The sequence below is a fragment of the Sinohyriopsis cumingii genome, chromosome 9 (genome assembly GCF_028554795.1).
Source record: "Sinohyriopsis cumingii isolate HCF-2022 chromosome 9, ASM2855479v2, whole genome shotgun sequence".
Lineage (NCBI taxonomy): Eukaryota > Metazoa > Mollusca > Bivalvia > Unionida > Unionidae > Sinohyriopsis > Sinohyriopsis cumingii.
The window spans coordinates 114,439,155-114,452,777 of NC_142969.1; the positions used below are offsets into that span (position 1 = coordinate 114,439,155).

Below are 13,623 nucleotides of genomic sequence, written 5' to 3' on the forward strand. Positions count from 1 at the left end.
TCATACCAAATTTAACCAAGTTGCTCCGTAATTATCCGAATAACCTCCCATGTTCCTTTATACTCCAGCCAATCCAACACTGGTGGGTACATGTACATAACAAAATGGCGTCCATTGTTGTTTAAAAATATTTCAGAAATAAAATTAATTAAATGATTGAAATTTGCATGTAAATTATCCAAAGACTTTCAAAAACAAATCTGATAAACTCATATGAAACGCATTTTATTATAGTGACATTTCGGATGCACAGAAATAGTTTGAACAACTTGTTCTTTGATTGCCAGGATTACATTTGTTTACTTCGACACCGTTTCCTTACTCACATGTACATGTCCAGATGTAAACAGCTCAAAGCTACTCTTTCGTATGGGTTTGAAATCCGTCCTGGTTTCCAGAAAATAAGACAAGATGGTTCCAATATTAAATTTCGTCAATATCTGCGGCAGCATCGCTGTTGAATATGCATTTTTCAACTCGATAAACGATGTTGAAGTAGTTACAGAAGTTGATGCTGATGCTGAAGCATTAGTCATATTTTGCCCACCACCTATTACAGTCAGCTGACCACCCGCCACATGATCAAAATTCCAAGCAAATTACGAAGTTCACCGAAGTCTGCATGAAATGGGCTATTACTCAACTTCCATCCTATATATCTTTCTGTAGCAGAATAGACATAGGTCAAACAGATGTACAGATGCTTGGACTGAGGTATAAGTGTAACAAAATGATCCCACTTTTGACAAAAAAATCAACAGGTCTCTACTGCAAACATCAAGTACAAGCCCTTCACAAAACTCTGGTCTAGTTATTGGTCCTGAACTAAAAGTTCTTATCCCACCCACCCCCCAAAAAATATTGCAGACACTGACCGTGGCATCGACTTTCTGACTCCCAATTATATACTTTTCTTCCACACCATAAGTACAAGCCATCCACAAAGTTGGGTCCAGTCTGTGATGTAGAAAATTGTTACTCTTCAGACTATTTTTATTCTTTCAATCAGTTATAATGACCTTTGGGCCCCCAAATGACTAGGCTTCTTCCTTACCCAATATGTAAGCCATACACACACAGACTGGCTCAAGTATGTGATGTAAGAATAATGTACTGTCATTCTCTTATCTTCCTGATCCTGAGATGGGGTATCAAGGTTGAAATAATTAATGTATAGTGATAATGTTATGCTTGAGGAAAACTGAAATAATGCAAACATTACAGCATTTTAGCCCACCCTCCATTCTGTAATACACCACAATGGATGACTTGTGAGTTGTCCCTGTCATGACCTTGCACAGCATCTTGGAATATCAAGCTGTAGCTTTCATCACAGTCCAGTAATGATAAAAAGCTTCAATGCTGATGTAGGTAGACTAAGCCTTGGTAATAAAATGGTGGTGATGAAGATATCATATGCATCTGTGGCATAAGTCTATTGTGTGTGTGTTATTTTGTAACCATTTCATTAATATATATATCCTATTTTGTAATAATTATACATACCAGTGAATAAATGAAAAGAACTTCATGATCTGCATACATTTACAAAGGTTGTTATCCTTTGTAATACATATGGTGACTTTCAACATTGGCACCTCCGTGGAATAAGGGGTACAAACACTTAATGATTTATGGGTGAAAACACTCTGAGAAAAACTTTAATCTTGGCACAAATACAGCCAAGATACATTCTTGATTTAAAAAAACAGGAGTTAAAGATTCTTGGCTTCAGGAGTTTCATGGCTCGAGGCCAATTAAGACTGAACAATTGCATCTTGTAATACATGTAAGAGATACCCCTCAACTCCAGCGGATTGTTTGCAGAAGTTATCACAAGGAAAGACAGTTAACACACCAAAGAAGTGTTAAGCACAATACATGCCAGTTAAAATTTGACAATGAGAAGGCCAACTCTGAAACAAAAGAAGCTGTGGGTGATTTAGACAGTGTGATCAATTAATACAATGTGAGCCAAACCAAGCATTACTCGAAGCTGTTTAACACTGCATATGCCATAGTAAAGTTGAGAAAAACTTTTCCAGCCCATGAATTTCTTTGTACGGTTCAAATCAAGAATGGAGTCAAAGTTGAAACTGATCAAAATATCTAAAGTGGAAAGTACCAAATGAATGCTATCTGAATCAAGTTCACTGTAAAGCATGCATAAATTTCATCAACAGTATGTCTGACATGATACTGAAAAAGGTCAAGGATAAAATATCTAAAGTCATATTCATCCTTGCTGACTAAGCAGTTATAGACCAAGACGAGATTTGTAGATCCACAATAAAAAAAGTCCAAAAATAAGGCAACCTGAAATATCCAATATATTTTACATGTCAACGGTTCATACCGCCTAGTAAACATTTTAACAATACTGGCTTCCCCTATTCATTTTAGCTATTAATATATGGACAAGTGGGACTTTTACGTGGAAAAGTAAACGTTTTCATTTATTTGTCCATGGCAACTTGATTTTGACAAACATTTCTGCAAGACTCTGTCATGGATGACCAGGTAGTAGTGCTACCTTTAAATCTGATGAGAAAAATCCATAATGAATAAAAGGTCAACTTCAGGGATTTGTATCGGTATAAATATGAGAATTAAAGATCTGGTGCTAGATTCCAATTCCCCAGGACACAAATATGAAGTATAATGCATCAGCTGAATATCTGTACAAGAAAAGAGTAAATAGCATTTGAAAACCCACTGCTGTAAACCAACAAATCTGTGATTGAAAACAACTATGTTACCTCTCCCAACTTCAATCAGCCATAACTTTAAAATTGTATTCTTTTTAATGAAAATCTACATGCAGACATGATTATATAGATGTATACCTGGAGAAATTGTCATTGAAATTTGAGATGGTTACCCATGGATCTCTGTGTGACTTTGCATGGAATGGCCCAATATAAATTCCTATATTTTACATCAAGTTTTCCCCATGTGTTGACCCATAATATGTAATGTGATAAAACACAAGACCCATGCAGATAACACTTCCATTGGTCACAAGTAATTAGTTAATTAAGTTGACTGACTGACATGTCCCAATGACATGTCAGCCACTCCTGTGATGGCCTAATAACAAGTAAAGGCTTTCTCATAAGAGGAAAAGCACCAGACTTTCTACCCCACTATACAATGCTATTAAATATATTCTGATGACAGTGGGAATGGTTTACAAATGACTTACAGTGCAGCCAGTCAGTGATGACAGGTCCAATACAACTCTGATCTAGGTGTTCAACTGCAGACCATTCCACTATAATCTGTACCCAACACCAGTTTGGTCTCTGGGTTCAATGGCAGACCATTCCACTATAATCTATAGTCAACACCAGTCTGGTCAATGAGTTCAATGGCAGACCATTCCACTATAATCTATAGTCAAGACCAGTCTGGTCTATGAGTTCAATGGCAGACCATTCCACTATAATCTGTACCCAACTCCAGTCTGGTCTAAGTGTTCAATGGCAGGCTACTCCACTAAAATCTTTTCCCTGTGAATAACTGCACTTCGCACTGATTCACAGTTTTTATAGGCTGTTTCATGCCTCATGAGCACAGTTGTTTTGCTTACCAGTATTATGCAAGTTTCAAAATCTGACCCCTTTGTTACTACAACAATTAGCAGGCCTACTGTATGTAACAGCATTTACTGTAATGTTTCTACAACAAAACAAATAAGGATAGTTAAAATATATAGGAATCATTTGTTTTCTTAGTATTAGTCAATGAAGTGGGGGAAAATGTGGTCATTTAATGCAAAAGTGATGTACATGCACACCATTGTCGTGGTTATCATATTTTTTTACATGTCATATTTTCCTGAAACAAATCTAAAATTTGGCTAAAAAGTACCCCCTTCCCCCCTCCACTGTTTATCTCCATCATGATAATAAAAAAATTTATATGCTTAACATCGGGATGGGAGATTCTTGAGTATGACAATCATTTTGCACATAAATGGACTTTATATTCTCAAGGATTCTTTAGTCTGGCTTGTAAGTAACTTTTTTTATTGTCATTGGTGTTGCAAAAATGAACCATATTTTTCCTGACTAAAATGCGGACAAAACACACAACTTTCAAAGCACACCCTAGAGAAGCTGAAAACCTCCTACCCTAAAATGGATTATCTCATTTTGAATTAGTCGATCCAAATGCTGAGCCTTTGAGGAGTTGGATATATAATTGTTGCCAGTATTGTTATCTGTAAACCTTCATCTACTAACAACCTTTCCCTCGGAACAATTCAGCATAATGTGGTTAACATAACAAGCCCCAATGTAACCAATGCAGAAACAGTAAATTATTGATTCACTGAAATTACGAACACAACGCCTGCATTCAATATGAACTTCATATTTCAAATTAAGACTGACACTTACATTCAAACAAATGAAACATTCAAGCATTTTATGGCTGTGAGAGAGCTATGATGTACACTCATTATTTGAATTGGTCTATTTTTGCATAAGAAATACTACTTTCACAATGTTGTACCTTGAGCACAGGATTCTATGTTTCTTGCAAAATTTTGTCACTCATCCCCATATATAGGTAGTTTATTTAGAAAAATTAATTCATTTTAACTTTATCTCAATACTTTTCTTGCAAACTGACCATCCTAGGGAGACCCCTGTATTCAATATTTTTCATTCAGTTTTAAAACAAACCATTCGTTACAATCCTTAACATGTGTTATTCTGCTCCTTTTCAAAACTTGTTCCATCGATATATTGACTCTTGTATTTTTTGGCAAGGGAAAACAACTCTACATAATCCAAAATGTGGATTCTAAAATAATCCAGTTCACAGATTACTTGACAAGCTTTAAACATGCCAGTAATTGCAGATATACATGGGTTCAATATGGAATTACTAGAATCACTTGACCTTCAACTAATTAACTTATCCAAGATCCTGATGATACAAGGTTACATACCAAGTCTGATCAAAATCTGAAGCAGAATTAAGGCCACTAGATTGGTATAAAAGCATAGCCAATCTGATGCAAGATCACCTCATCAAACAAACTTTCCAACACGTACATTTATTTTAATAAAATATAAAATCAAAGTGAAATAATTAAAAAATAACTTGCAGTGTGATAATTCCTAGTATGTAATCCTAATAATCCTAATTGTACTATCAATTTCTCATTTATCCAGAAACTGTTCCAAGGTAATCCAAATGAAGCTTCTGAACTGCTTATATGCTAGCATGATAACGTCACTATATTTAACACAATTATCAATCCAACTGTTTTTACTTCAATGAAATCTATGAACCTAGGATATCACTTATGTCCTTGAAAGTTTCACATATTCTAACTAAATTAATTAAATATTCAAGTCCTTAAATATAATCACAAAATCTTAAAGTACTGATTGTTTAAATGAAGCTTTATCCACTTTGTTATATTCAATTAACATATAATTATGAATTATATTTTTATCTAAATGACTAATACAAAAACAACTGAACAAGAATTTAAAAAAGTGGTGTGGATGGTCATTATAGTGTTCATTTGCATTTCAAATAAACAACCTCTGATTCCCAATAATTTCCATAATAATCTGAATCATTTTTTTCAATTTCACAAAAGGCTAGTTGTCAACATACAAAAAACAGTCCTGTTCTGACCTTCAAATCTTAATGAACCAATCAAATCCTTGAGTGGGCATGATAACTCTACACATGGCAATTGTACATTGTATCACACGCTTTGTTTACATCACCCCTATTCATACTCTCATGGCATTTTTGACCTACTTACTTTCACCGTAAAGATCGGCCATGTCATGAATGAAATTCTTACGATGTACAGTACATATAATTTTACTATAGCATTAACCACTGAATTCGAGGATTTAAAATATAAATGTCATAGTATAAATTGAAGATACATAAATCTGTAACAACGTCAAGATGATCCAGCTGGGCATTATATTTGTGTTTATATTACCAGTACTTGCAGAGTTTCTTCTTCAGATATACATTTTATATCAGATGGTAAGATGCAATATTCTTATTCTATGGAATAGATACACTTTGTCTATAATATTTTACACTTTTCATTTTACACGAGTTGAAATTAACAGAACAGCTGTAATGGTGTCCTCTGTAAAGAAATAGCTTGGTCTTCTTTTCTTAACGTTGTACTCATTGTTCAAGATAAATAGAAAATAAAAATAATAATAAATGGCTGAACCATGCCAAACTTGTTGATTTTGAGGCAAATATAAATAAGGATGAAGTTTAGGTGGAACACCGTTGGCTTTTTCTGCAACCAGAATTAAAATCAAGGTGTGGTCTTTACAAAAATATTTGAAACTTTTAATAAAATACTGCCATTTTAGCTGGTTTCACACAAAGACTTGGGGCATTTTGCCACTGAATCAAGGATTAGCAATAAATCTGCTCAAAAGATACATCATCAATTTATGCTAGGAAAACTAGTACATGACGTGAAAAACACATCAGTCCTTAAAGACAGCATGTCATGAAGCAGTTCAGTCTGTGCTCCTTATTTACGTTTATATTTTTCTATTACTGAATATGATATGCTTAAACATGACTGTTTTGCCGACTTTTCTTGTAAAGTAATATTGTATTGTTCATTTATCATAACGATATCTCTGTGCTAAATGTTTTGGCAAGTAATGCAGAAGAACTTATTTTGATAGTCTAATTTTCATAAAATGCATGCATATCACAATTATATCTGATATGCATGTTCATTACTGCAGAAAAGATCAGAGCATTTCAAGTGGATGGGTGAATAAGATTTTTTTATGACACAGCAATAAAAGAAATTACTTTGTGCTGAGGTAACACAAGTGCCTTGTCCAGGAACACAATGGTAGCTGAAACAGTCTGATCTGAGGTTATGATTCAAAACCACACCGTTTCAGTCCAATTTTAGGATGTTAATGACTGACACGCTGTGACTCCATTCAGTTGGATGTAGTGGTTTAAGTATTGGCTATGGCAGAAGTACCAAATTACAAGTGCAAATTTCTGCTGCTGCAACTGATAATGATGATGAAGTGGATGATGATAATGTTGATAAGTATAGGAATGTCTTACTGATTTGTCTGATAGTCTGCACTACTGACACTTTCTGAAGAGTTTCAAACAAGAATCCTTCGATGAAATTGATGCTCCACTTTCTGAAAAGAATACCTAGGAATTTAAGATAAGACCATTACTTCTTTTAACTGTTGATCATGTCTGATATTTCTTGGTGATAAGCTTGTCAAATTAGCAACTGTGGCATCCATATTGGATGTAAAATTAGCACCATTTCATTTAGGTCAAATCAGACATCAATAGAAGACTTTTGATTAAAGTCCATGTTGATATGACCATCTATTCTAGAAAAGTAGTGACAAGATTCTCAATACATATATGATCATTTTGGCAACCATATTTAGGTCAGATTGGCACCGTTTTCATTCAGAACCAATGAGATATCATAATTAGTCTTCAACCTCATGTCAAAATAATTACAAGATGGCTGCCATGGTGATCACAATGGATGTCAAATCAGTTTAATACCAACAAGACATGATCAGAAGTCTTCTGGTGAAAAACCCATGTCAAGATCATTACAAGATGGTTGCCATGGTGGCCCCACTGGATATCTAATCAGTTCTGTTTTCATTTAGTATCTCTGAGACATCATAAGCATTCTTCTGGTTAAAAAAACCCATTGTCAAAATAATTACAAGATGGTTGCCATAGTGGCCACACTGGATGTCAAATCAGTTGATTTCATTTAGTACCAATCAGACATTGTAAGAATTCTTGTAAAAAAAAATACATGATATGACTTTCCAGCTATGAGAAGTAGTAGTAAGATTTATAAGATGGCTGCTGCTGTAATGGTTGTATTGGATATCTGATTGGCACAATATTTATTCAAGACCAAATAGACACAATAAGAAGTCTACTGGTGAAAAACCTCATGCTTCTATGTCTTTCCATTCAGGAAAAGTTGCAATACCAATATTTTCAGGGGCCCCAAGTGGCCAAGTGGTCTAAAGCGCTCTCCGTTACAGATCACTGCCATCTCACCTCTGTCTGTGTGGGTTCGAGTCTTGGATTCTGCTAATGTGGGTATGTGAGAAAGCTTGCCAGTAGCTTCTTGTGGGTCAGTGGTTCTTTCCGGGTTTTTTTCCGGGTTCTTCCTCCACCATTAATACTGGCCGCCATGTATAATCTATCGTGTGCTGAAATATGGCATTAAACCCTGCAACAACAACAAAAAACATTTTCAAGAAGGCTACTGTGGTGGCCACACTGGATGTCAGATCAGTTTCATTTTTGTTTAGAGCCAAGTAGACATCATAAAAAACTCTTTTAATGAAAACCCCATGTTGATACAAACATTCATTTAGGTCAAGTAGCAAAAACAAGATTTTCAAATGGTGGTTATAAAGGATGTCTGAGTAGAACCATTCTCATTTGGAAAAATATACATCATAAGAAGTCTTTCAGTGATACCACAATGCTGATATGACCATCCATTCAGGGAAAGTAACAATAAGAAGATTTTCAAGATGGTCATTGTGGTGTCCATTGGATGTCCAGGTTGCACCATTATCATTTGAGATTAACCTGACATCAAAAGTAGTCTTCTAGTGAAAAGAACATGTCAATACAATTTTCTGTTTTGAAGTGGAAGCATTAAGATTTTCAAGACAGCTGACATGGTGGTCATATTGGACAACATAACAGCACAATTTTCACTCAATTTCTGCCTGCAACTGATGTATATATCAGATGTATACAAGTGCACTGCCTCGGCAGTGACTGATAAAACTACTTGTGAACAAGTATTGCTATCCACCATAGCAAATATATCCACTTGCAGGTTGTGTGCCTATGACCTCAGCGATACATGGATTCACTCTCTATATTCATGTTACAAATGATCTTATCTGTCAACTGCTGGGGATCAAAGGCCACTGAAATAATGGAAATAGTTACCAAATGATGGTTCTTGCTGTAAAAGACATCACATTGTTATGACTCTATTGACTTAAAACAAGTAACAAGCAAGCTAAGACATAATTCAGAAAATGTTACACATGATTCTAGAATAATTTCAACCGGTAAACAAGATCTGATGTTAACCAATCAAAAATAAAGCCAGCTTGGCCTTTTTAAGAACTGATGTCCTTGTTGGAGCACATAATGTTTACTTCAACAGTAATGCAATGCAATCTTGGAACTTTATGAATGCATCTACGTACTTGATACATTACTCTTCTTACTGGGTGAACTTATGATTGATAAGAAATTTAGTATTTAAAATATCATTCTCTAAATAATCCTTATGAACTTTAATTATGAATGATAATATGTATACATAAAAGTACACTAAATATGGCTACCAATCATGGTATTTTATGAAATTTCCTATCACATGATAGTTATTACATGCAGTTACTGATGCTGGAAACGATGGTGTCTGCTAGCAATTCAGAATCATAATTTTCAGTGTTTTCTGTGGATGATATTAATTTAGGAAGTGTTGGCAGTGGCACTGAATTATCATCATGTTTAGTGTGCTGCTGTTGTTGTTGTTGTAGGGTTTAATGCCATTTTTCAGCACACAATAGGCTATACATGGTGGCCAGTATTAATGGTGGAGGAAGAACCAGGGGAAAACCCCAGAAAGAACCACTGACCCACGAGAAGCTACTGGCAAGCTTTCTCACATACTCACATTGGCTTAATCCGAGACTCGAACCTAACAGAGGTGAGATGGCAGTGATCCGTAATGGAGAGCACTTTAGACCACTCGGTCACTTGGGCCCCACCCCACCCCACCCCCTGTTTAATGTGCAAGAAACTTAGATATAATCAAATGATGAAAACAGTGCAATGTGCATATAACAGCAACATGATCCACAAGTCACCAAATTCAATGAAAGAAACATCCACCTTTTGTTTTGGGTGAGAAGGGAAAAAAGAGAAAGATTTTTTCTTTAAATATTTTCATCCAATATTAAATGAAAGAATTGTGGCTGAAACAAAAAGATATGCAGCAAAATAAATGACACAGAAACCCAACAATGTTAGAAAGAAAAAACACAAGATTAGGTGTCCATAATCATAACATGAAAAGTAGCATGATGTTCATATTTGTGTTAAGCATAATTGCTTTCACAAATATCATCAACAGCATCTTTAGAACTAGTAGAACCTAATGTAAATATATGTATATAATTATGCATACAAGTCTGACATACAGCATTGCGGAAAATAATGACAGTCAAATTTTTGTGTTACAAATAGTGTGTTCTGTGTTCAAAATAAATGGATTTTCTTATGAATCTTGTATTAGTGGGTTTAAAAATTCACATAAACAAGTTAAAGCTTTTATACATGCATGGTCAGTGAGCTGTAAGGAAATTAACTAAAAAACATTGATCCATATCTCAAGATGATCATCAAAAATGTCATCATTTGGCTGCAGCAGCATCCAGCTCTGACAGTCAGCCTCCAAACGAGCTGCAGTAATTACCTCTGGTAGAGTAGTGGGTCACTAGAGAAGTACTAGTAGTAAAAGAGTTAAATGCAGAGTAGTGGGTCACTAAAGAAGTACTAGAAGTAAAAGAGTTAAGGACAGAGTAGTGGGTCACTAAATTAGTACTAGAAGTAAAAGAGTTAAAGGCAGAGTAGTGGGTCACTAAAGAAGTACTAGAAGTAAAAGAGTTAAAGGCAGAGTAGTGGGTCACTAAAGAAGTACTAGTAGTAAAAGAGTTAAAGGCAGAGTAGTGGGTCACTAAAGAAGTACTAGAAGTAAAAGAGTTAAGGACAGAGTAGTGGGTCACTAAATTAGTACTAGAAGTAAAAGAGTTAAAGGCAGAGTAGTGGGTCACTAAAGAAGTACTAGTAGTAAAAGAGTTAAAGGCAGAGTGGTGGGTCACTAAAGAAGTACTAGTAGTAAAAGAGTTAAAGGCAGAGTAGTGGGTCACTAAAGAAGTACTAGTAGTAGAAGAGTTAAAGGCAGAGTAGTGGGTCACTAAAGAAGTACTAGTAGTAAACGAGTTAAAGGCAGAGTAGTGGGTCACTAAAGAAGTACTAGTAGTAGAAGAGTTAAAGGCAGAGTAGTGGGTCACTAAAGAAGTACTAGTAGTAAACGAGTTAAAGGCAGAGTAGTGGGTCACTAAAGAAGTACTAGAAGTAAAAGAGTTAAATGCAGAGTAGTGTTTGCTAAAGAAGTACTAGTAGTAGAAGAGTTAAAGGCAGAGTAGTGGGTCACTAAAGAAGTACTAGTAGTAAATGAGTTAAAGGCAGAGTGGTGGGTCACTAAAGAAGTACTAGTAGTAGAAGAGTTAAAGGCAGAGTAGTGGGTCACTAAAGAAGTACTAGTAGTAAACGAGTTAAAGGCAGAGTAGTGGGTCACTAAAGAAGTACTAGAAGTAAAAGAGTTAAATGCAGAGTAGTGTTTGCTAAAGAAGTACTAGTAGTAGAAGAGTTAAAGGCAGAGTAGTGGGTCACTAAAGAAGTACTAGTTGTAAAAGAGTTAAAGGCAGAGTAGTGGGTCACTAAAGAAGTACTAGTAGTAAAAGAGTTAAACACAGAGTAGTGGGTCACTAAAGAAGTACTGACAGTCAGCCTCCAAACCAGCTGCAGTAAATACCTCTGGCAGAGTAGTGGGTCACTAGAGAAGTACTAGTAGTAAAAGAGTTAAATGCGGAGTAGTGGTCGCTAAAGTTGTTGTTGTTATTGTTGTTGTGGGGTTTAACGCCATTTTTCAGCACACGATAGGCTATACATGGCGGCTAGTATTAATGGTGGAGGAAGAACCCGGAAAACCCCAGAAAGAACCACCGACCCACGAGAAGCTACTGGCAAGCTTTCTCACATGCCCACATTGGCTGAATCTTAGACTCGAACCGCCGCAGACAGAGGTGAGATGGCAGTGATCCGTAACGAAGAGCGCTTTAGACCACTCGGCCACTCGGGGCCCCTGGTCGCTAAAGAAGTACTAGAAGTAAAAGAGTTAAATGCAGAGTAGTGGTCGCTAAAGAAGTACTAGTAGTAAAAGAGTTAAGGACAGAGTAGTGGGTCACTAAAGAAGTACTAGTAGTAAAAGAGTTAAAGGCAGAGTAGTGGGTCACTAAAGAAGTACTAGTAGTAAAAGAGTTAAGGACAGAGTAGTGGGTCACTAAAGAAGTACTAGTAGTAAAAGAGTTAAAGGCAGAGTAGTGGGTCACTAAAGAAGTACTAGTAGTAAAAGAGTTAAAGGCAGAGTAGTGGGTCACTAAAGAAGTACTAGTAGTAAAAGAGTTAAAGGCAGAGTAGTGGGTCACTAAAGAAGTACTAGTAGTAAAAGAGTTAAGGACAGAGTAGTGGGTCACTAAAGAAGTACTAGAAGTAAAAGAGTTAAAGGCAGAGTAGTGGGTCACTAAAGAAGTATTAGTAGTAAAAGAGTTAAAGGCAGAGTAGTGGGTCACTAAAGAAGTACTAGAAGTAAAAGAGTTAAGGACAGAGTAGTGGGTCACTAAATTAGTACTAGAAGTAAAAGAGTTAAAGGCAGAGTAGTGGGTCACTAAAGAAGTACTAGTAGTAAAAGAGTTAAAGGCAGAGTGGTGGGTCACTAAAGAAGTACTAGTAGTAAAAGAGTTAAAGGCAGAGTAGTGGGTCACTAAAGAAGTACTAGTAGTAGAAGAGTTAAAGGCAGAGTAGTGGGTCACTAAAGAAGTACTAGTAGTAAACGAGTTAAAGGCAGAGTAGTGGGTCACTAAAGAAGTACTAGTAGTAGAAGAGTTAAAGGCAGAGTAGTGGGTCACTAAAGAAGTACTAGTAGTAAACGAGTTAAAGGCAGAGTAGTGGGTCACTAAAGAAGTACTAGAAGTAAAAGAGTTAAATGCAGAGTAGTGTTTGCTAAAGAAGTACTAGTAGTAGAAGAGTTAAAGGCAGAGTAGTGGGTCACTAAAGAAGTACTAGTAGTAAATGAGTTAAAGGCAGAGTGGTGGGTCACTAAAGAAGTACTAGTAGTAGAAGAGTTAAAGGCAGAGTAGTGGGTCACTAAAGAAGTACTAGTAGTAAACGAGTTAAAGGCAGAGTAGTGGGTCACTAAAGAAGTACTAGAAGTAAAAGAGTTAAATGCAGAGTAGTGTTTGCTAAAGAAGTACTAGTAGTAGAAGAGTTAAAGGCAGAGTAGTGGGTCACTAAAGAAGTACTAGTTGTAAAAGAGTTAAAGGCAGAGTAGTGGGTCACTAAAGAAGTACTAGTAGTAAAAGAGTTAAACACAGAGTAGTGGGTCACTAAAGAAGTACTGACAGTCAGCCTCCAAACCAGCTGCAGTAAATACCTCTGGCAGAGTAGTGGGTCACTAGAGAAGTACTAGTAGTAAAAGAGTTAAATGCGGAGTAGTGGTCGCTAAAGTTGTTGTTGTTATTGTTGTTGTGGGGTTTAACGCCATTTTTCAGCACACGATAGGCTATACATGGCGGCTAGTATTAATGGTGGAGGAAGAACCCGGAAAACCCCAGAAAGAACCACCGACCCACGAGAAGCTACTGGCAAGCTTTCTCACATGCCCACATTGGCTGAATCTTAGACTCGAACCGCCGCAGACAG

At 36.1% G+C, this 13,623-nt stretch overlaps 1 protein-coding gene and 1 long non-coding RNA gene across 19 annotated transcripts in view; one reads left to right on the top strand and one right to left on the bottom strand.

The window, feature by feature from the left end:
• LOC149792501 (uncharacterized) overlaps positions 1–13,623 on the bottom strand; it is a 250,958-nt gene that overhangs the window by 167,988 nt on the left and 69,347 nt on the right. The window contains exon 1 of one of the 18 annotated variants that reach the window (XM_089971107.1): positions 3,206–3,499. The exons of the other annotated variants lie outside the window; for them this stretch is intronic. The gene's annotated coding sequence lies outside the window, so the exon portion shown is untranslated. Of the gene's footprint in view, positions 1–3,205; positions 3,500–13,623 lie in introns of those variants that run through there. 18 annotated transcript variants of the gene reach the window in all.
• LOC149792502 (uncharacterized) overlaps positions 1–13,623 on the top strand; it is a 142,901-nt gene that overhangs the window by 66,410 nt on the left and 62,868 nt on the right. The gene's annotated exons all lie outside the window — the stretch shown is intronic.